The sequence below is a fragment of the Euprymna scolopes genome, chromosome 39, assembly GCF_053919585.1.
Source record: "Euprymna scolopes isolate OS-2025 chromosome 39, ASM5391958v1, whole genome shotgun sequence".
In the NCBI taxonomy this organism is placed as follows: domain Eukaryota; kingdom Metazoa; phylum Mollusca; class Cephalopoda; order Sepiida; family Sepiolidae; genus Euprymna; species Euprymna scolopes.
In genome coordinates this window covers 23288954-23314036 of record NC_136520.1, presented here as the reverse complement: position 1 = coordinate 23314036, position 25083 = coordinate 23288954, and positions in this window count along the sequence as shown.

Below are 25083 nucleotides of genomic sequence, written 5' to 3'. Positions count from 1 at the left end.
TCCTAATGAACAACTTGAATACCATTTTGAGCTGGATGTGTATGGAAAATTTTTAATTACGGAATGAGCCTATAAACACTTTACTTCAAAATACTGAAACTTCAAATTCAGAAACAATTTTTTAAAAGCATGTGGACCTGATCTCATCCCAGCTGTGCTATTAAAAAAGTGCTCAGCCAAAGTAGCTCCAGTTCTCTCCAAACTCTACAACAAATGCCTTAATGAATCATGCTTTCCGGGCTGTTGGAAAACCGCTTCTGTGGTACCAATATTCAAGAATTCTGGCGAAAGAACTGACCCATCAAATTATCGCCCCATTAGCCTCCTCCCACTTTTCGCCAAAATATTTGAGACCATAATTAACCATGCTCTAGTCCGGCACCTTACAGATGCTAAACTTCTGACTGACAAACAATATGGATTTAGACAAGCCCGTTCCACAGCTGACATCCTCACTGTAATCTCTGAACGTATATACCATTCACTGGACAAAGCGGGGGAGGGCAGAGCGGTAGCTCTAGATATATCTAAGGCTTTTGACAGGGTATGGCAAATGGGTCTCCTCGGGAAAATTAAATCATACGGTATCACTGGTAGAATACTTAACATAATTAAATCCTTCTTAGATAAGAGAAAAACCCAGGTTGTCCTCGATGGTCATACATCTAAACAATATGATATAAATGCGGAGGTGCCCCAGGGTTCTATCCTTGGACCTCTATTGTTCCTGATATTCATAAATGACCTCCCCGACAAAATTGCCTCTGAGATGGGTATATATGCTGATGACACCACACTCTATAACAGGCATGACAGGAAAACAAATGAACACATAACCAAAGAAATGGCAAAAACACTAGAGGATGACCTCAAATCTTTAGTGGAATGGGGACATAAATGGATGGTCACATTCAATGCTGCCAAGACCAAACTGGTTTCCTTCAATAATTACAAGAAACCTTCTCTGCCACCAATAGCAATGGCCAGTGACTCCCTGTCTGAGAGTACATCTTTCAAACTGCTTGGCCTAATGTTCACAGGAAACATAAGTTGGAACAATTATATTGAAAACATTGCCAGGGCCGCTGCAAAAAAGGTAGGCTCTCTCTACCGTGCTAGAAAACTACTGACACCTGAAAGTATCCTGTATCTCTATAAGGCCACCATTCGCCCATGTATGGAGTATTGTTGTCACATCTGGGCTGGTGCGTCTACTATTAATCTCTCGCTCCTAGACAAGGTTAAAAAAAGAGTCGCCAACCTGATAGGCCCTGAACTGGCATCTAAGCTTCAGCCCCTGTCCCATCGACGAAACGTTGCATCCCTCTGCTTGTTCTACAAGTATTTTAATGGTGAATGCTCTGACGAACTGCATACACTTGTGCCTCCACGACGCAGACACCCTCGACAAACCCGACAGGCAGCTAAATCCCACCCCCACACAGTAGAGATCCCCAAATGTAAAAGATCTTTCTACTCCAGTAGTTTCTTCCCCATAACCGCTAGACTTTGGAATTCCATTCCAGGATCCTGCCTCCCTAACTGTACTGACATGCAGAAGTTCAAGTGCAACGTGAACCGACATCTTGCTGCCCAAATCCCTACATAGTGCCCCAGTAGTTGCTGACCCTGATAGTAGCCCCCTACACCTGAGTGGCAATGTGCCTTGTTTGGGGTGAAAATGTAATAAAAAAAAAAGGGAAACTAAAGGAAAGAATTAAGAATTTGGAAGTAAAAAAAATGACTGTCAAGTTTGAACTAAACCAATTTTTAAAAAGAAATGGTTCATCATGTCATTAAATCAGATTGACAAGGAATTCAACTGACTCAAAGAAATGGGAATATTATCAAAGTAGAGTACAGCAAGTAGGCTTTGCCTTGTGGTTTTTCAGATTTCTCTACAGGATTGTGTTGAATACGGTAGTATTCAGAAGAATGACAACACCTTGATTTATAAAAATATAGTGACAGCTTTATTGCAGATTTTAATAGTGGCGCCATTGAGCTCGATCAGGTGAGAGGATGATAGGCTAGTAGGAGGAAGACATACACATAGGAATTTGTTGAACTGACATCTCGGTATCTGCTTGTCCAAACAGAAACTCTACACCCAGAACACTTTCAAATATCCAGGAAAAATGACATTACCTCCCTAAAAATCACAAATGAAAACTTAAAAAGTCCAGTAAAACTCATAAAACGAAATAGATGAATATTGATAAACAAAACCTGATAACCAAACCTCCAGGAATCACACATTATCGTGACCTTTATAATCGTAGGCCCAGTCACTGAAAAATGACGCCATGCTTTAGGTCCTAGCAAGTAAGATCTGGTAAACAATATTAAAAAAATGCCGCTAATTATTACGAGCTATTTACAAGAACATTAGAAAACTTAAAAACTTGCATTGAAACAAAAATAACAAAAATACTGAAACTGAACTTACTGAATATTAATTAAAAAAAAAAGAAAAATCAGAATTAATTCAAAAGGGAAGAGTTGTGTGTTATTTCTGTAGATCATATATTTTGTCTTCTTAAGTATCATTAAAAGTTTTCTAGTCTGTTACAATATAATTTAGCTAAATATAGGACGGTAAAACATGATATGATGTAAAGAAATCTGCAATGTAATTATCTAAATGTAACAATCTATAAATTCACCCTACCCAAAAGTAAATACACCAAAAACACAAAAATATAGGACGCTAAAACCAGAAATGATGTATAGAAAGCTGCGACGTAATTGTTTTAGTTTTAACAATATGTAAATAACGGTAATGCAAGTAATAGAAAAAGGCATGTGTAACTTTACAGTGATTAAATGATTCACAGCAATGCGTGATGGCATGTGTAATTTTAAATGGAATAAATGATGTATAACAATGTGTGGCGACTGAACTGCCGTAGTGAATTAGGGCTGCGGTGTTAGTTTTTGGAATAATAAAATGTCATCGTGCAGCCAATGACAATAGGCGGGCTGTTATGGGGTAAGAAATCAGTATTTTTGAATAGCGAAGTGCACTGGTAGTTGTAAGTGTATGAATGCGCAATCCAGTTAATAATGGTGTCAGGTCAGTATGGGCATAATGTTTGTAGAAGTACTCGGCCCTGTTTAAGAGAGCGGGAGGACTTTTTAGTTAGAGGGAAAAATATGAGCTACTCCGTCTTTAGATTTTGGCAATGGTGATAATTTCGCTCCTAGGAAATATAAGATAAGATTTTATTACATCGAATAAATATGGCTGTGATGGTGTTCATAAATTACATAAGATGGCGAGTAAAAGTTTAGACGCAATAAATTCGAATGTGGCATCTATCATTGCGAACCTATCGTAATTTGGTCCAGAGGGGAATTTCTGCAATCAAATTATTATATAGAAAAGATAAGCGTATTACATTTATTCAAGTCCAGAAATGACATTTTTGTTTTAAACAATACAGAATAATTCACGAGATGAATAAATGAAAATAGTTGGAATCATTTATCATCGTCTAATACTTATGTGCATTCCTGTGCTGAGATAATAATTCATATCAGCTACATTAAATAAATATGAACTATTTTTCAAACGAGAGATAAGACAATTTTTATCTATTCAATTGAATATATTTTATTTCAGATTCAAGTTGTAAAACTAATTGTGCTTATAAAATGAGGAGAATAATATATTAAAATTAATACATAACTCTATCTCTTTTCTCTAGAAATAAATTTATGCATCATGTGTATCTACTTTCCCATCTATCGATCGATACATAGTCTTGGAGGTTTCTTTAAAACCTTAAAAACTATTTTTTTTAAATTGTCTTTCGTTAGAACATTATTTTGTCAGTAAGTCAATTAATCTCCCGAATCACTGAATAGTTTTACTTACATGAACAAACAATAGTACCAATCTTCTTAAAGGGATCATCAGTTATTTACCATGAAACACTGTTTCGGGGATTTAAAAACAAGACAGAATTTTACATCATGAGTCTCCAGTAGTGTTGATTAGACACCACCACCCTTAAAACATATGAACAAAATTATTTTAAATATTGAATCTAGTCTTTTACTCCAAGTAAAGTTAGGCTAACCAATTCATGTCATCATTTAAAAAAAATATTTGTTACCTGTGTTGCCCGTCTCCACTATTTTATGTGCCTATTTAAAAAATATTGTTTTTATTTAGTGTTTAGTTGAATCCATCCTACTAATTATCATCCCCTTCTTATGTATATATTAAAGAGCATCAATATTTTGTTTCGCTCATAATGTAACTATCGCAAGACGTCGCGTCCTTATTATGTTACCTAGCATTTGATCTCCTCTACCGATGAAAAGCATTAGGCTCCGAAATACCATCGTTTAAATAGTCTCACTTACCCTACACCTTTAATTGAATGAATAAATGAACCTCTATATATTAATATATACTGTTATATCATTATTTTCATTCTTTATTGATTTCCCTTTCTCTACCTCTCTCTGTCTTTCTCTCTCTCTCTTTCTCTTTCTCTCTCTCTCTTATATATATATACACATATATATATATATATATATATATATATATATATATATATATATTTCATGAAATAAAATAGATGTTAATTCTATTTTCAATCTTTTCCAACTTCAAATAACAGTCTCCACTTCTGGCAGGAACTGGCTGATATAATCACTATATTTAAATCTATTTTATTTAATGAAATATGCTTCAGAGAAAAATGCTGCCTATATATATATATATATATATATATATATATATATAAGTAGATTGTAGTGTGCTTGAAGCATTGTTGAATAAAATTATAAGGTAAAATTAAAAGTCAAGAACAATGCGAGATTTTTTTTTATAGAGTAAAAGTAAATGAAAACAAAAGAAATAAATTTCTTTTTTTTGTTGTTTGTTTTTTCTTTTTCACACAAATTTTAACTCTAAACAACAGTAATTTTTTTTTCTGTTGTATTCAATGGTATTATAAATCTCAATATATTTCAGACCTATTAGTCCTTTTTCAAGAGAAGACAGCGGAAGAGTGTTCAAAATTGGAAAAGCAACTATAGAGTTTGCCACGTGATACCGTGAAATATAGAACAAAAAATGACGTTAGGAGAACGTTAAAATAAATCAGTTGGTGTTTAAAATACTTGTTGCGTCTGTGAATCAAGGGAGATGACTATTCAATCAAGGGTTGAAGGGAAGCAACTCTGTGAGATTTTATTAATCTTTTAATTATTTTAAAACAATAATTTTTTTTCTTTCTTTTTATTATTTTAATTATTGTTTTTCTTATGTTTTAAACTTATATTATAAAAGCGGAGCTCAATTCCAGTCTATTGTTTTTGAAATAATTAAAGATTCGAGAATACGAAGTTGACCTACGTTTCTTGAAGAAGCAAGAATGTTGATGTGAAAATCCGGTTCTGAATTAATGCAAGTGCGAATATGTTTATAGAACGACAAAGCAGTAGTGTTTAAATGCTCTTTAATGCGGTGGTGAAGCAATCTGGTAGTGCTTCCAATGTAAGATGCACTGCATTTAGCGCATTGTAGGTCGTAAACAACGTGGTTCTTAAAGCATAAACCTGTGTGTGATATTGGGCAATTAGAGAGTGAACAAGAGTGAAATTGTTAGTGTGTGTATGTTTGTCGGAGATGTTAGTGCATTTGTCTTGTATACGTGAGATTTCGGCATGTGCGTAGTTTAGTTTGTCCTTGAGAGGTAGTGCAGATTTGAAATGTACGAAGAGGCGTTTGCTGGCGGGTTTTCTGTAGAATTCAGTGCACATGGCACCATTTTTTTTATTTGTATTTTAAAATCAAGTAGTACTTGAACACTAACAATTTCCTACAGACCCTCTCACTAAACGGCTACCCTAATACGATCTTATCCTCACTTAAAAAGAAAAAACGCAACACCCGACCCTTGTCTAACAATTGTTTTCTAAAACTACCCTTCCTCAGTGACAAAGTCTCATCTTCAATCCGAAAAGCCATCCGCAGCGAGGGACTCAACATTCAACTCATCCACACTGGATCTACTTTAAGACAACAGCTCAACCGAAAACATCCATCGCATACACCTTCCCCTTGTTCACTCTCTAATTGCCCAATATCACACACAGGTTTATGCTTTAAGAACCACGTTGTTTACGACCTACAATGCGCTAAATGCAGTGCATCTTACATTGGAAGCACTACCAGATTGCTTCACCACCGCATTAAAGAGCATTTAAACACTACTGCTTCGTCGTTCTATAAACATATTCGCACTTGCATTAATTCAGAACCGGATTTTCACATCAACATTCTTGCTTCTTCAAGAAACGTAGGTCAACTTCGTATTCTCGAATCTTTAATTATTTCAAAAAATACTCCCACACTAAACAATAGACTGGAATTGAGCTCCGCTTTTATAATATAAGTTTAAAACATCAGAAAAACAATAATTAAAATAATAAAAAGAAAGAAAAAAAATTATTGTTTTAAAATAATTAAAAGATTAATAAAATCTCACAGAGTTGCTTCCCTTCAACCCTTGATTGAATAGTCATCTCCCTTGATTCACAGACGCAACAAGTATTTTAAACACCAACTGATTTATTTTAACGTTCTCCTAACGTCATTTTTTGTTTTATATTTCACGGTATCACGTGGCAAACTCTATAGCTGCTTTTCCAATTTTGAACACTCTTCCGCTGTCTTCTCTTGAAAAAGGACTAATAGGTCTGAAATATATTGAGATTTATAATACCATTGAATACAACAGAAAAAAAATTACTGTTGTTTAGAGTTAAAATTTGTGTGAAAAAGAAAAAACAAAAAAGAAATTTATTTCTTTTGTTTTCATTTACTTTTACTCTATATAAAAAAAAATCTCGCATTGTTCTTGACTTTTAATTTTACCTTATATATATATATATATATATATATATATATATATATATATATATCATATACAGTCTAACCCCGGGATACGGCATAAAAATTAGCCAGAAAAAAACCATTCCAGTATATAATACACATGTATATTGTAAAATAACATTACAATTAACATCGTAAAGCGGGGCAAATACCGTAATCAGCAGGCGAAAAACATTGTATTCCACATCGTAACCTAAAAAACTCTAGGGCCACCGTATCCCGGGGTTCTACTGTATATATATATATATATATATATATATATATATATATATATATATATATATATATATAAATCTATAAATTATATTCCGTCCTCTATATTTTTATAAACTATTTAATATTAATATATTTGAAATCAGATTTATGTTTTCTTCTCCTTGCAGTTTACATAAAGTGTCCTCTTCCTGTGTATACACTCTTTCAGGCATTTGTTCCGCACATTTAAACTTCTTTTTTTTAATTAATTGTAAAGAAAAAAGACAAAATCTGATTTCAAATTTATTAATATAGAATAGCTTATAAAAATTTCTATTTACCATTTTTCCATAGCTTTTCTCACAAAACCAAAAACTACATTTACATTTTTAAATATAAATATTATTTTTTTTAATTTTCATTTTAATTTTGATTTTAAATTTTAAATTAAATTTTAATTTAAATTTAATTTTTATTGTAAACTTGTCCAATCTAATGGATTAGTCTTTTTAGAAAAAGTTTCAAGGAGTATATTTAAACTTTATAGTCCTTCAGACTATTTCGAAGAAATTTAGACTTTCATTTACGAAGCAAATCCATGCACGAGAACTTGCTTCTGAATTAGACATAACGTATAAGATGATGCCGAACCACTAGAAAGAGATTAGACAGACAAAAAACTTAATAAATGGATCCCTCACGAATTAAACGACCACCGAAATTATTATAAGAGTAGGCAATTGAAGGAGAATATAAACAAGTATAATATAGTACACATAGAAAAAGAATAATGCTTAATATAATATTATATAAATAAAAATAATTATTATCCGCTCGAATTAGATTGGATATAAAAGTTTTTTGTGAGATCGATCAGACCTTTACAAAGTTTTCTCCCTTAGATTAGTTTACGAATTAGCTAAACTATAAATAATCCGTCTAACATCGGAAGGGATGAAAAATTGATGAATGCATTTATTAGGGGACTCGATAAATAATTCACGTATATTAAATCATTAACAACAGAATAATTCCAGTTTTTCCTTTTTCGTTTTTTTCTCTTTTTTCCCCTTGTTTGTCCAAAATACTAAACGGACAAATTTTAATTCAATTTAAATTAATTTATTTGAATTTGAAGATTAATTAAAAGGAGAGATCTCATAATGTATGTGTATGTTTCCACTTCCTGTTATAAACGGCTGAGAAGACCTAAATTGGGATCTACAACAGTTGTCTATTATCAATTTTGAAACCGGCGATACCAATGACTTATCCTATATATATATATATATATATATATATATATATATATATATATATATATACATGTGTGTGTGTGTGTGTGTGTGTGTGTTGGCAAAAAGTTTCTGGCGGAATTTTTAATTTTGATTTCAAATTATGTATTTTCAAATAATTGTTAGTTATAATATATTTACATAACAGGACTATAGGAAGTTCATAGAAGTGACCGTCTGGCACGTGCTGCTAGTTGCGCTCATGGTACGGGTCCGAGCCTGACTGCCTACTACAAGTTTTTTTTTTGCTCAACACACGAGCAACGCCGGGTACCCATAAATACGAACACGCGTGACTTAATTAAATAAAAGCTGCCATTAGTATATCCAATGAATCAAACGCTCTCAGCGTTCACAGTTGCCGGAAATTAATGTCCAATAGAGACGCTGACACAATTAAAAATCTCGCGGTTGGATGGTAAAACGATCGCCTAGAAATATATTAGGGTCGCTGAACATAAGTTCAAATCTAATGAAGAACGATTAGTTTCTCATTCAAATAATGTAGTTTTGGTTTATCTGTTTGAAAAAAAGCGACGAAAATATTTCCTTCATGTTTTACAATAACAAAGACTTGACATCACCCGGGATTTAATGAAGAACATTATACCCTTTTGCATTATGCCCATAACAACATCTTGTTTTATTTTTAATGCCCTCAAAGAAGGTGAAATTTTGTGAAACTGTCTAGATTACTGTCTTCTCCACATGGTTTAAATTTCATTAAAATCAGATACAAGCTTTAGAAATTTTAAGGGGGTTTTGTGGTCATAGCTCCGTTAGAGATGACATATAGAGATTCAATACATTCATCGTATTTTCTTTATCATCTGCACATGAATAGAGTTACACTCTTTGAGAGAATCTCTGAAAAAAATCGACCATATCTCTTCTGTTCACCTGACACTAACCATGTATGTAACGATGTATGTAACGATGTATGTAACCATGTATGTAACCATGTATGTAACCATGTATGTGCTGACTTTTATGTTCACAATGCTGATAGGTTAATCCACTTGATGAAGTGAGGTTTTGATTATTTTTCACGTGTACAATCTTTTCTCAGATTGTTGCCAAACCTACTCACGTTCCCGGTACTGACGCAACGTTTGCAACCCTTTACTTGATAACTTGCCCTGAACATTCTGCGTCTACTGTCCTGTCTGCTATGGGATATTCCGTTCACTCGGTCATCTCATAAGATGAAAATGTAGTTCAAAATAATCTCCGATGTTTCTTTCCATCGCAGAGTGCATCCGTACGCAATGACTGTTTAGAATAGCATAAAAACTTTCATATCTAAAATACCCTTGCAAAATCGGAAGTTTATCTTTTTGCACAACACCCAACATGGCCAATTGGTTAATCGCTGGTATTAAGAGTTTGATATGTTCTAAAGAATTTCAGTAAACACCTAACAATCAATCTTAGTACAACCTGAATTGAGCTGAGAGAAACACCGTTTTTCAAATTAGTTTCTCTACTTAAGCGGCGCATACGAGTCTCCAAAAATAATCTAAGCGGAATGTTTCGTTAAATTTCCGTCCGTAAATGTTTCTCATTTCAGTAAGTAAGAAAATTTAATTAAGACGTGAATATTCAGCCAAGGATACATTAATTTATCGTGTCAATACTCTCCAAATAAAACTGCTTATCAAAACTCTCAGTGAACGTCTATTTTTGTGTCTTCTTTATTTATGAAAAGAATCTTATTTCTCTAGTAAAACTAGACGAAACGATGACGATAATAAATCGGAATGCAAAACCATTTACAAACATCATCTGCACGATTTTGTATAAAGCCTTTGATTTTGTTAACGCAAAAAAAAAAAAATACTGAATAATGCTGGACAAATTAAATCTAGTGAGATTGAGCAGAGGTTTGATTCCCATAAGATTTAGCGAATAACGAACAGTCTTGAATAGATATAAGACTTACATCCTTATCAGCATCAATGAACCAGATGTGACATCCTCATCATCTCATAAAGCCAAGTTTTAGAAAGAAATTTATGCATAAAATTTTATCGTTTGCGATCAAGTTCAAATCATTCTAGAACGATAAGCACTCTAAGAGACACGCAAAAATGTCTGCCACCGGAATGAGATTCAGTTCTTAAAAATCTGTTCAATCGTTGCGTTTCATCACCCTAGAGGACTGTGCAATATTCTCAGTATTTAAAAACACGTATTACGATAGTCCTTTAACGCTAATTCTGGCGTCCTAAATTTTCGATTGTTAACTTTCTTTTGATGTTTACCTAAGTGTGCGTTTTCGGCTGCTTTTTGAAATTCTCTTCACTCCGGCTTTTTGTTTATTGATCGATGTCACATGAAGATGATACAACGAGGAATCAAAAACGTTCGTAATACATATAACACATAAATTATTTGAAAAATTGCAAAAGTCAGGATAATTTTGTTATGTTCATCAATGTTTGCTGAAACAAAAGCCTGCTCCCTAAATAAACACAAATATATATATATATATATATATATATATATATATATATATATATATATATATATATATAAATAAACACACATATATATATATATATATATATATATATATCGTTGAGCACTTTCAGTTGAATTAAGTCAGTCAATTTAGATTTTATAAATAGATCATCATATAATGATTAGATCACTAACTGACGTAAAAAAACATCTAAAAATAATTTTTTTTAATTTCAACGTTATTACACGCGATTAATAGTAGCCGAATGGATACGGTCATTGCTATTCAAGCCAGACATGACTTGTGTCGCCGGGTTCGAATCTATCGACTGGTGTTAATCGTGACACCCTGCACTGAAGATTCCCGAAATGATGTAACACTAGTGTCTGTAAGTATATTATTATTAAAGTAAATAATTTATATATATATATATATATATATATATATATATATATATATATATATATATATATATACATCGTAATTGATAGAAATCCACCGTCCATAAGCACTGTGAAAATGAAATTCAAAACATGATGGTTAAAAGATCAGACTCGTGGAGTATTTTTATTTTGAAATTAATATTTATTTTAAAAATTTTATTGAAATTCTTTGAGATTAGCAATTTGTATATTTATTTATTTGCGCTTGTTATCCCCACCATGAAATATAATGGAACGTACACTCTTCTCGCGTGTTTTAAAACTTATTTCTTTATCTCTTATTATTCTGAAACTAATTTGTTTTTAAAATCAAGTTTATCGACCACCTTTAAACAAAATAAAACAGAAACAATTTTATAAGCAAGCAATAAAAAAGAATAACATCCAGGAAACTTCCGTAGCGCTACTGAAAGCACTAAATAAAATTAAGGAGACCTCCAGAGTACTATTAAAAGCAAGTGACTAAGTACCTCCCTCAAAAAAGATAATAGTTTTTAAGTGCGTAAGCAAAAAAAAAAAAAGAAAAGAAAAAACTTCAGCGCTACTGAAAGAAATAACAGTAAGGAGAACACTAGAGCAGTAATAAAACTCATTTTTATTCCTATCCTAGAAGAGAAATTATTTTTGAAGTGAGTTATGATAAAATAAAACTCACGGGGTCTCCAGACCGCTACTGAATGCATTAAATAAAATCAAAGAGACATTGAGAGCACTACTAAAATCAAGTTTCTAACCCACACTAGAAAAGACATTATTTTTTAAGTGAACACTGAAAAAGTGAAACTCAGGAGGCATCCAAACAGATACGAATTAGCCTCCCAGAGTACTACTAAAACAAGATTTCTATCCACCCCCTGCTAGCAGAGGATGTATATAACTTGCTGATAGCAGAAGAGAATGTTTATAAATTGATTCGTGAAAAAAAAATCGGGAGGGTTCTTGATCCCTAATGAAATCACTAGTTAAAGAGGGCTCCAGTGAACTATTAAAATTATTTTAAAGTATCTTATTTCTTATTTAAATAACAAACAACTCAACGATTTTGTGTGATAGTTTGTTGCACGACCTTTTTATTTCGTTTCGATAAAACTTTGCCTGGTTTTTCATATACGTATAATTTCACCAATTTCGATGAAAATGAAACTACTGGTTGTATGGAACATTCAATCCCGGAACACGTGGGCGTCCTCATGCTAATTATATATCTATATATAAAAATGTAATTTTTGGTTCGTTCAAAGTCTATAGAACCATATTTCTACATTACCAATTTAATTGAAATTTTCAGAAAATCTATTTTTAAAGTCAAAGAATGTTTGCATGTTATTAAAATAATTTAACATTGCGAATTATAAAAATATTAAATTATAAATGAAAATATTTTTCGTAACTGCGAGATTGTCCCCATTTCATTTCCGGTAGAAATGAGCCTTTCACTTATTGAGATAAGTATTATTTGTATTAATTTTTATGATACTCATGCAGAGAGTGATCCGTGCTGAAATAATAACGTTATTATTTAAAAAGTCATTCTTAACATGGGGATGGGAGGGTGTTTTGTACCTATTCTGTACTTTAACCTTACAATTGAATAAAAAAAAAACATATCGTAAAACTTTAATTTGGAAATACGATTTAAAAAATAGCGCGGATCACTCTCTGCATTTTTCCTTTCATTATTCTTAAAGAGTAAAACTTTTCTTATTCATGAAAAGAGTTAAGCCTACGTAAATAAATAAATGTTTGTACACGTGACAAATTATCAATAAATGGTTTAGTTACTTTTTTTAAAAATTATTTATGAAAAGAGTTAACGTAAATAATCTTTGTAAAAGTAAGTGCGTAATTTCTATACTTATAGGTTTTTGGACATTTTTTTTCACTGGATTATTATTGATTGGACACTAATTAAACAGATTATTAAAAATAAAAAGAAAAAAGAAATCATTATTTCGACATTTGAAAGTGGTGCTCATTTTTCAGTTACAATGTTCTGATAAATCAGTCACCCATTTTGCAACCAATAAAAACGCGGTATATAAAAACCATAGAAAGTAAAAATAATATGAGTCTCTATCGCATTTGTAAGTCAGAAATATATTTGTTTCTCAAAGAAAAAATATAGATTGAACATGACTTTTTTATTGTTTTTATGAAAATAAAGTTTCGAGTTTAAAAAATTTTTTTTTTTTACTTATTTAGTTAAAAGTCAGTTTGTGGGTGTTTTTTTTTAATCATTTGTTTATGAAAGGTGAGGGTTTTTTGTTTTTTTTCAAAACTTTTTTTTTTTAAATTTTTAAGCATGATAAATTTCACTAATATGCTGGAGAAATATTGGTGCTAATGCAGAGAGTGATCCGCGCTATTTTTTAAATCGTATTTCCACGTTTAATTAAAGTTTTATGATATGTTTTTTTTTATTCAATTGCAAGAATATATACAAAACACCCTCCCCTCCCCATGTTAAGAATGGCTTTTAAAATAATAACATTATTATTTCAGCACAGATCACTCTCTGCATGAGTGCCGAAATGTTTAATAATTTGGTATTTTTTTAGATTAGGTCCACCTCCACAATTTTCCTTTAAATTTAGGTTTTCGAGTATGCTGAATACGGAAATCGCATTGAAATTTTGCGGAAATCAGTAGTTATCAAGATATAAAAAGTTATATTATGCATTTTATTCTTTGGCGGCCATCTTTTTACGCGCGCACGCGCCATAAACAAATGCACGCGCGTAAAAAAGATGGCTGCCAAAGATTACAATGCATAATACAACTTTTTATATCTTGATAACTACTTATTTCTGCAAAATTTCAATGCGATTTTCGTATTCAGCATAGTCGAAAACCATTACAAGTCGTCATTTAAAAGAAAATTGAGGAGGTGGACCTAATCTAAAAATTTACCAATAATTTTCCATCCCGTACGCTTCCCGATACATTGCTTCGTCAACATGCGACCATTTTATATCTCCCAAAGACACTTCCGTATTTAGCAAAAAAAAAAAAAAAAAAAAAAAAATGGGTGACCGATTTACCAGAACGTGGTAACTAAAAAGTGAGTAGCCCTTTCAAATGTTGAAATAATTTTTTTTTTTTTCAATTTTTTTTCATAATCTGGTTAGTGTTCAATCAATAATAATCCAGTGAAAAAAATTCAAAAAACCTATCAGTATAGAAATTCGCATGGGGGTGATAGTTGTATAACTCCGCCACGTAAGTAAATAAATAAAAAATGTTACGTGCACATGCGTTAGCCTTGACTAGGGGGGGACTAAGGGAACGACCATTAAATAATTCTGCGGGTCGCCATGGAACAACGGCCAATGAGTACCAAAATAGTTTTCATGATATGAGGAAATTTTTTTTCGAAAAATGGGTGATCACTTTTCCATGTAAATTTAACTTAAAATGACACCCACTTTCTGGCCACCTGGGAAGGGGCATTTATTTTCGTGTTTATTGGCTAAGCAGCTTTCGTTTATGCTCACGCATAGCGTAAACGAAGGCTACGGCTGTGAAATGGAAAATAGTCCCAGAGTTCAGGGGTTATTACCAAGCAAAAGAAATCAAACAAAAAACTTTTTAGCCAAGAAACACACAGAAAAATGCCCCTCTCTTAGATGGTCAGAAAGTGGGTGCTCATTCTAAGTTAAATATACATTGAAAGTGATCACCCGCTTTTCGAAAAAGTAATTTCATGAATATCATGAAAACTTTCTTTTTGCTACGGAAACAGTTTGCAGATTCGTTTTTGGCACACCAAAATCTACAATAAAATATTTCGTTATATATGAACGTGATACGGGCCTTAAAGTAAAATAATACCGGATTTTTTGGAGCAGATTTGCCGTTTAGTTGTACAAATATCTTCAAACCAGGTAATCACTAAAAGGGACTTTTAAAAGTCGTCACCTGTATCGAGCAAAATTTTAAAACCACCGATTATATGCCAGCCTACGTCATGATAACATATATTGAGTGAGTTCCTAACAGTATTTTGTATAGTTTTTTAGTTTAAACTCATTTTCCCAAAATTTCCCCAAACTTAACGTGTTCGATACAGTCTGCCGCCATTTGTATTTTTCAGATATACCGATAAACATTGAATGTTTTTGAACCGATTATACATTACATAAAAACACTAAAATCTTATCCAGTTAGGTAGAACATTTACTTTTCTTGCCTTTGATAACATTTATTTGTTATATATTTATTTTTTGACAACTTTTTTGTATCTGTGTTTAGTAATATAAACCGTTTTCATTTAATATAACGTTTAATCGGCTTGAAAAACAGTGTTTATCGGTGTATTTGAAAGCTACAAATGGTGGCGGACACTGTTGATTACTTTAAGTTAGAGAAAGTGAGTTAAAACTAAAAAAAACTATACAAGATACTGTCAGAAACCCACCGATTATGCCAGCCTATTTCATGGTAGCATATATTTGTGGGGTTTCAGACACTGTTTTGTATAGTTTTTAGTTTTCAACTTACTTTCCCAAACTTAACGTATTCAACAGAGTCTGCGACCATTTCTGTTTTTCGAGCCGATTAAACATTTTACATTACATAAAAACACTAAACAATTATCCAGTTAGGTAGAAACGTAACTTACCTTTCATTTATTTGTTTTTGGACAACTTTGTCGAATCTGTGTATAGTAACCCCCCCCCCCATCAACCAAATATTAATTACTAACTCACATTTTTGTGTACAGAAAACAACAACAACAAAAAAATTTAGCGTTTCAAAATTTTTGCTACGTTCGGCTTCATCCACTGATTGTTGGTCGAGTCCAAACCATGAATGATTGACAGAAACTCCCGAGGATCCAGATCAAATTTTGCGAGAGTACCATTTTTTTTCATTTTCGCCTTCTTTTTCACTTTTTGGAGTAGATTGCTGTACTAAGAATACAAGAAACATGCATTTTTCTCTTTTTATTAAATTTTTACATTACACCAAATTGAGCCACTGCAACGCGTGGCAGGGTACAGCTAGTATATATATGTGTGTGTGTGTGTGTATATATATGTGTGTGTGTGTGTGTGTGTGTGTGTGTGTGTTGTTGGCGGTACTTTTGAACGAATTCAATTATTTATAAGGAAAAGTATTCTCCTCTAAATAGCAGTAATTTTCCTTTTCATCATTGGGTGCGATATATGTTATTAATGAACATAATTATTGTTTTTCAGTTTTATAATTCATCAACGTGACTGAACCTCGCGAAATTCGAAACCGGACCTCAATTTTGTTTGTTTTTTTCGTTAGTAATACTCATTGAATGAATTCAATTATTTATATGGAAGCGCATTTTTACCTAAATGCGAATTAATTGGGAATAATTTTCCCTTTGAACAGTTCTGTACACCCAAATGGGGAGTGGCATATGTATTATTTTTAATATATATATATATATATATATATATATATATATATATATATATAGAGAGAGAGAGAGAGAGAGAGAGAGAGAGAGAGAGAGGGGGGAGAATAGAATAAAGGAAATGGAGAGATGAAAATAAAAGAACACAGTTCTATGTTCACGGCATACAGCCGTTGAGATAGTTTAAAAAAAATATGATGCAATTTTTAAGTATTTGCACGTGGGATTCCAGACACCGATTAGCAAAGTTACATTTACAGCAAATTTTGTGACAACCCCACCTCCAACACAAAATGGCGTGTAAATTTCGAAAGTCGTTCTTGTGGGTGGTCTATTCCGAAAGCCTTTCTTAACATGAGGAAGTTCGAGGTTGGCCAACAACAAAAACAACAACAACAGCCGTACTTTAAACTTTTACGCGTGGGTGGAGTGTATGCTACCACTAGGCAACGCTGGTTGACGGGTCTTGCTAGTTGTATATATATATATATATATATATATATATATATATATATATATATATATATATATATATATATATATATGTTCACTTCACACACACACACACACACACATATATATATATAAATATATATAAAGCTGAACGTGTGTGTGTGTGTGTGTGTGTGTGTGTGTGTGTGTGTGTCTGGTCAGGAATAGGCTCCTATATGGATGACTATTTTAAAAAACTGATTACATATAATGATAGAAGATGTATCGAGACACAGGAATGCGTATATTTGATCTGGCAGAACGGTGGTTCATTAAAATTGTGGGGTCTGCGTTCGCGCCTGGTCCACAAAGTATGGAAATAAAAAAAATTAAAAATTAAAAAAAAAACGTTTACAAGTGTTTTTGATATAGATGTACATAAGAATACTTTGATAAGTATGTTTTAACTTTAATAGGGACGGTATAATAAAATTGTGGGGTCTGCGTGCGCGCCTGGCCTCCATAGAATGGAAATAGGCACAAACTTTAATAAAGACTTTTCATATCTATCAGCGTAAGTATACTTTGATAATTATGTTTCAGTTTGAAGAAATATGGTATAATAAAATTATGGGGTGTTCGTTCGCACCTGACCTCCATAGAATGGAAATTTGTCACAAAGTTTAACAAGTTTTTTTTTGTATAGATTCACAGAATATTGTGATAAGTGTTTCAATGTGAACAGGTATGGTATAATAAATTATGGGGTTTGTCTATTTTATTTTTATTTTCATCATATTTTACTTTGGTTTAGATACACCCAAATCAACCCAAATTTACAACCTTTCCTTTTCATAACCTATCATACTTTCATAAATCAGAGTCCATTTTCTGTAGGCTGTTTTTGAACCCAGTAACGACGGGTACTTTTGCTAGTATATATATATATATATATATATATATATATATATATATATATATATATATATAAATGATACGTGAAAACGTTATAATGAGAATATTATCACAGGTGCTAAAAAAACAAAAGTTTAGCCAAATTTCAAATTAATTGTAAACATCCATTGAACTGGAACTGTTTAAAAAGAAAATTGTAAATCCAACTCTCAAGAATGTACTTATTTATTTCTAGAAATTTCATAATTATCAAAACAAGTGAAATTTAATAAATAATAAAATGCATAATTTAATTTAATGGAAGATAAAAATGCAATGATATTGCGTTTTGTTATTTTTTTTTACTTTATATAGAATAGTTGTTTCGTAATAGTTTATAAAACTAAATATCTTTATTTTTTAAGATTACAAGATTGTAAAAATATATTGTAATAAAAAGGAAATACTCATTAAATTTAAATTTTTTAATGTACCCAATTAAGATGGTAAAAACGAAATTCATATTTAATTTAGAACTTTAGTTTTGAACTCAATACTCGCAAATTATTGATGGCAACTATTTACAAATGTTTTTCCAGATAAAATAATTTTTTGTACATTTTATTTAAAATGTTTTTGTCTTTCGGTACTAACTTCATTCTGCCATAATTTTTTCATGTGCATGACAGTGAATGGTAGTTAAAGGAATGTCCATTCTGTCTGTTTATTACAATAGTTAATCAAATTAATTGTTCGAAAACTTTCCATTTTTTTCCATTTTTTCTTAATTTATATCTCAAAATTACATTTAAAAATTTTTTTTTTTTCAAGTTTATAAAACAAATTATTTGGTTTTCAAGTTTATAAAACAAATTTTTATTTAGTTTTCAAGTTTATAAAACAAATGTTTATTTTGTTTTCAAGTTTATAAAAAAATATTTTGTTTTCAAGTTTATAAAACAAATATTTTGTTTTCAAGTTTATAAAACAAATTTTTATTTTGTTTTCAAGTTTATAAAACAAATTTTTATTTTGTTTTCAATGTTATAAAACAAATTTTATATTGTTTTCAAGTTTATAAAACAAATTTTTATTTTGTTTTTAAGTCTATAAAATAAATTTTTATTTTGTTTTCAAGTTTATAAACAAATGTTATATTGTTGTAAAGTTTATAAACAAATTTTTATTTTGTTTTCAAGTTTATAAAATAAATACCTAATCTGATGCTTATATGTCCATTCATTTATTAGAAATATTAAGACATCTCGTTTTAAAATTCCCTGGAAACTGTTATTACATAAAATATTTTTTGCAATTATGTTATTTTTTTGGTAAAAATATTAACAATGATAATACCATGAATTCGAGGAATTAATTTTTCTTCGAATGATATAGATTTTCTTCAAACGTGTTTAAGAGACTGTTTCATAATATATAAGAACTATTTACAAAATAATTAACGTATATGATGATTTATAAAAATGCTTTAAAACAATAAATAAATTAATGCATGTTTAGTGCTTAAAAATATGAGGTTGGTTAAAGGTGTATTTGCTTACATAAAATATTTTTACAAAAGAAAACTAATGAATTCACCATATCTGCGATCGTTAATTAAAAAATACTAAAAATTTCATTAAAATTGGTTGATCTGCTAAATTTTGAGCTGATTTTTAAGTGAAGGGGGGATCAAAATGTTTTCCACTTCATGAATCGACTTTTAGAACCAAAGAATATTTTTCCTAAAGTTTATACATCATTCATCAAGGGCAACGTTGATCAAGAATATACACACTTTATGAGTCTTTGTATAATATTTTTTCCTTTAGCTGGACACACACACGCGCACACACACGCGCGCACACACACACGCGCGCAGACACACGCGCGCACACGCATATACATATAGGACTACCTTTTATGCAATGACTTTGTTATCAGGACATATTTGCTGTCTTAAATTTTAGTTTGTTATATTTTTATAGTTTTTTCTTACTTCCATCTTAACATAACCATCAATATCCTTTTTAAATACTAAACTATTACTGGATGAAAAGTAAAATAATTTCCGGGGAAATGGCAACGGCCATTTCAACCGTGACCTTCGAATCGTCTTGTTAATTTAATTAGTACTTACCATTTTAACGTCATCAGAGGTTTTCTAATAGAACATCGCAGTCCAACCCAGAAAACTGGTAACCTAAAACATTTTAAAATAACTACGTAGAATCGTATTTTGAAGAATATAATACGAATTATCTCCTTTGCAACTAAGATTTCCTTTTTTAAATAAAAAAATAAAAACTAAAGTAAATTCACTGCAAAACAGTTAATGAAAATCATTACCGAATTAAGGCTTGATGCACATGAAAAATAAATATAACTATTCCATAAATGCACTATTCTCTTATACATTGGGGCATGAATATTCTTTTAATTTTAGACATGTTTACATAAAATTTATTATAAATAAACCTTGCCAAAAACTTGTTGAATCAATACTTTGGCACAAATATAATTCATCTCTTTTTAATACGTGAACGAAAAATAAGCCATGAAAGTTTATTTAAAACTTCAAGAATATTGTCAAATACTTCGGTTATATTTGAAAATATTTTAATTTTAATACATTTAAGTATTCGCATTAATTTTGAATATGATTTAATATAATTTACATCATTGCATATATACTTTCTTATGATTAAAAAGAAAATATCCACTATTAAAATATTTTGAGCATTTTGACTTGTAATAAATATTAACTTCAATTAAAGTGAATTTTCACTTTCAGAGCATGCATATCATTAATTATTATTTAAAAACCTTTTTAAATCTTTAAAAAGTCAACCCTGCATGTCATTAATTATTATTTCAAAACCAAATGGCGTATTTAATTCTGCGCATTTACTTTTTATTCAAGGTTCTACAAGATTAAATCTTTAAAAAGTCAACCCTGCATGGGTAACTATGAATTAGACCTAATTAATATGGTAAAAACATTAAGATAAAAAAGAAAACATAAACACCGCTTTTAGCTATATTAAATATTAAGCAGTAAAAGTACCAGCAGATAAGACTTTGAATACTGACAGTATGTCGCATGAAACCTATAACGAATATATAAAAACTATAAAAATATAACGAATATATAAAAACTATAGAATGTTCAACTATAATGTGACCCCTCCTTGGAGAAGGTGGTTGGGACCCTTATTTATCTGGAATTATCGGCTCGTGACGTCTAGTCTTCTCTGAGGTTGTTACATGAAATCTGGTATGCTGAAAGCGAATATCGAAGCAGCGGGCAAGAAGAAAGACAACTCATGTAGACTATTCTACAGAAGGTTAATTTCGCAGAATTATGTACAAGAGTTTTTACAAATATCACTCAGTTTTTCAGTCTCAAATCTCTTCACAGACAGGGACAGACGGTTGGATGAGGAGAGGAGGGGTCACATCTCTATACGGTCTGTTCTTCTCGCAGTCAACAAGCGATCCCTTCTTTTCTAACTCCAACTGACTAATTTTAGCACGACAATCGTATATATATAGTAAGGTATGTGGATGGGGTGGAAACTCCCCCCCAGTCAATAAGATTTCGCCACGAAATCGAAAGCCCCAGATCCCTGCGTGGGCACAATTCCCATACCTTAAATCTGAATTTTAGGTCTAACAATTTCCAAGACCAGATGTCAATTTTGACATCCGACCTTGAGTTCACTAAGGCCAGACAATGTTATACGTGAAATTTCCTGTCATCAACTCCCAGCTGCAAAATCATATCTATTTTGGCATGAAATAAAATATGTATATTCATCTTGTTTATCTTAAATCCTCGGGTTATCTTGCGTCATCCGGGAATGATAAGCTATCTCAGCGTTGTTCTAAAGCTCCTCAATGGGGTATTACGTCATATTCGCCCCCATTAGACTATATTGCTTCGTAGAACCAATGTAGTCTAATTCCTTAACACACCACTCCATCCCTTTTCACAGTTCGCCGTCAGATTTTTTTTCACATACCCCTTCTCCATCCTCAAATCACCCATCGAAAAGATAACATATACACAATCCCATCTCCACCCTTTTTATGCAGGGTTCTTCCCCTTTTCATTCAAAAGTCCATAAGAAAGTCAATTAAAAAAAGGTTCGTAAAATCATCAAAATGTAAAAGTTCAAAGTTCGTCAGGGCGAATACAGCTTCTTTTTTTTCACATTCAATTTTTTTTTCTTTGTTTGTATATTTCTTTTCAATTCACATTAATTATTCAAAGATAAGATAATCATCATTTAAAAATTGTGACTCAATAAAATGCATTAAGTTCATCAATTACTCGTAAGAGTTACTTCCCCTGGTTAAAAGTTTTGCCGTTTTTTTTTTCAAAATAATATTACTCGATTTTTTTCAAGGCTTTATAAGAATTATTCCCCCTTTTCCAATTTCTTTCCATCAATTTTATCGTAGTTCAATTTTTTTCAGCGTGTCACAGTCTAAATTTACAAGAGTTTTTTTTCAAGCTTTTTTCACTTCGCTGCTATCAACAGCACAGTCTCGTAATAAAGAGTATGCAGCCATAATCAGGGTTCTCAAAGGACCTGCTTTTTATTGAGCTAGGGGAATTTTTCTCACCTTAAGCAGTTGTAATTGAACCTTCACCTTTTATTTCACAGTTCAAGTCTTCTTTATAAACATCTTGTAAGATTTATCGTTCGGACTTTCTTTCGACGGTTTTCAGCTCAGCGCCCTGCAAGAATTTTAGTTAAAACAGAGAGAAAAGAAAAAAAAATATCTTCAAGTCGTCTTCTGTTCGTTTGGATTTCAGCATCAGGGAAGTCTCTAGGGTGCACTTCGTTTTTGTCAGCACCAGCAGCCGCATTTTCACAGGCGGTTTCGAACCAGGGTCTCTCCCGCCATCCGTGAAATCAGCTTCGAGATGCTCATCACCTTGCTCTCTTTCCATATTCGCTCTCTTCACGAACCATACAATCACCAACAACAGCACAATTCTCGTTACTAGCATGCTCACTCTGGCTCCTGTAACCATTACCTTATGAAGCCTATCCCCAGTTTCTGTAATCTCAAGACCGTTTAATCGGGCCTGTAATTCATTCGAATCTATTCATCTAAGTCTTCCCATAACTTTTGGTAGCCCAAGTCCGGTATGTGGCGGTGAACGATGGGTCAGGGGGTCCCAGAGGTCAGTGAGGTTAGGCAATTGGTCATTCGCCCACTCTACCTCAGGTACTTTTAATAAATACCGTTCCTCAACCTGATAATACGCAGGTAATCCTATGCTCTTTCCCCGGGCTTCACAACCCCTGTCCAGTTCCACCATAGTTAAAGGTGGTCCTACCTTGATTATCCCAGCAGCCGTGTTACCGCATACCTTAGACAATTCCATCTTCTGTTGTGTGGATACCAACCAGGTGCCTTCAACTACTCTCAGAGCCAGTGGCAAAAGACCTTCACTTTCCACTTCAACCTTGCAGACGCTATTTATCACTCTCTCATCCCCCTGAAATAATCTCAACACACACAACTCATGATCTCCCGTGACATACAACGGACTCTGTAATCCGGCAAATTCCAAGACCATTATTTCGGCATAATCCTGCATCTCGCTGATTCAACAGCATAAATCTGTCTCTTGCCATATTAAACTCTACATATTCTGACTCCACTCTGTAACTGGCTAACAACCCTTACTTGGGTGTGTCCAGTGAATAGGGTACAACTTGTTAAACCTTGTATTTAGTTCCTTGTTCTATCGAATCCTCTTCGATAATTCAATCACAAACACTAATGTTTTATCCTCCAAGAGTTTAATATTCGGATATATTATCCCACTCCTCCAAATATCTCTTGTATTCATTAACGCAGCTATGACTGACAGGCATCGATCTCCCCAAGCGTCCTCCAGGCGGAGAGCTCATCAATGCTATTTTTTCCTAACCACAAGCAGAGCGATTCTGTCTACGTCGCGTTACACAGTTTCCTCCTTCTGCCAGCTACCGCTCGCTGCTCTGCTATCAGACCATCTCTCCTGGTCTCCACAGATACACCAGCTTGATCACGCCCATCCCCGGAACAAAGCGAGGAAAATTCCGTCTGTCAGTGCACAACCATTTACAAAAAGTTAAGCACCTTTTTGTCACAGGCTGTTTAAACAACCAATTCAAGTTCACTAAAATTACTTCGTACCCGCGTGGAGAGTCAAAACAATAAAGGAAAACTACAGGAAGCTAGATACGCCCCCTAATTTATTGAATTCCCCCCGATATTTCAAAACACTGTTTCTCTGTGTGACACACACACGGCCGTGTACACAACAACCTCAATTTCGGCATATGTCTCCTTATGGACGATTAATAAATAAAAAAAACTACAGGGAGTGATCCACACGCCCCCAGCGTCCTCCCAGGCAGCATGTCCGAATGGACCCGTATCCTGAAATGCACCACGAAGCCACGCAAGGATCGGCAAACTTCTTACTCCCAAAATTCAACTTAAATGCTCCGTAATCCCTTTCACTAATTGCAAAAATTTAATTACTAAAATGCGTAACATTTAACGCCCTCGCGCGTCGCGCCCCTCAAGGAGACTCAGTTTCTGTCTTTTTTTTTTTCATTAATATCTTCAGGTACGAACATCACGCACCTTAGTTACTCGCAAGGGAAGAATCAATCTAAAAAAATAATACATCACCTTTCGCGCACAATTGAGTGTAACACACTTCACTCAGTGACGCTAATAATTATTTCCAATTATTTTCATTCAGTCTTGCGGCCTCTTTGACCCTTATTTCGCAATTTAAGAAATCCTTCCTGACTGAGGCAAAATTCAAATTCCTTCAAAAGTCAGTTCAATCGCCGAAATGACTGCTTCTAATTATTCTCAACTGAACTCAACTAAAATTTGTTCAGTTTAATAAGGAAATCCCTCCAGACTGAGGTAACAAAAACAATTTTTTTTCAAAAATTAATTCAACTCTCAAAAATTTAATATCTCCAATTTTTCTTGTTTGAGTACATAAAAACACACTCTGAATAGTT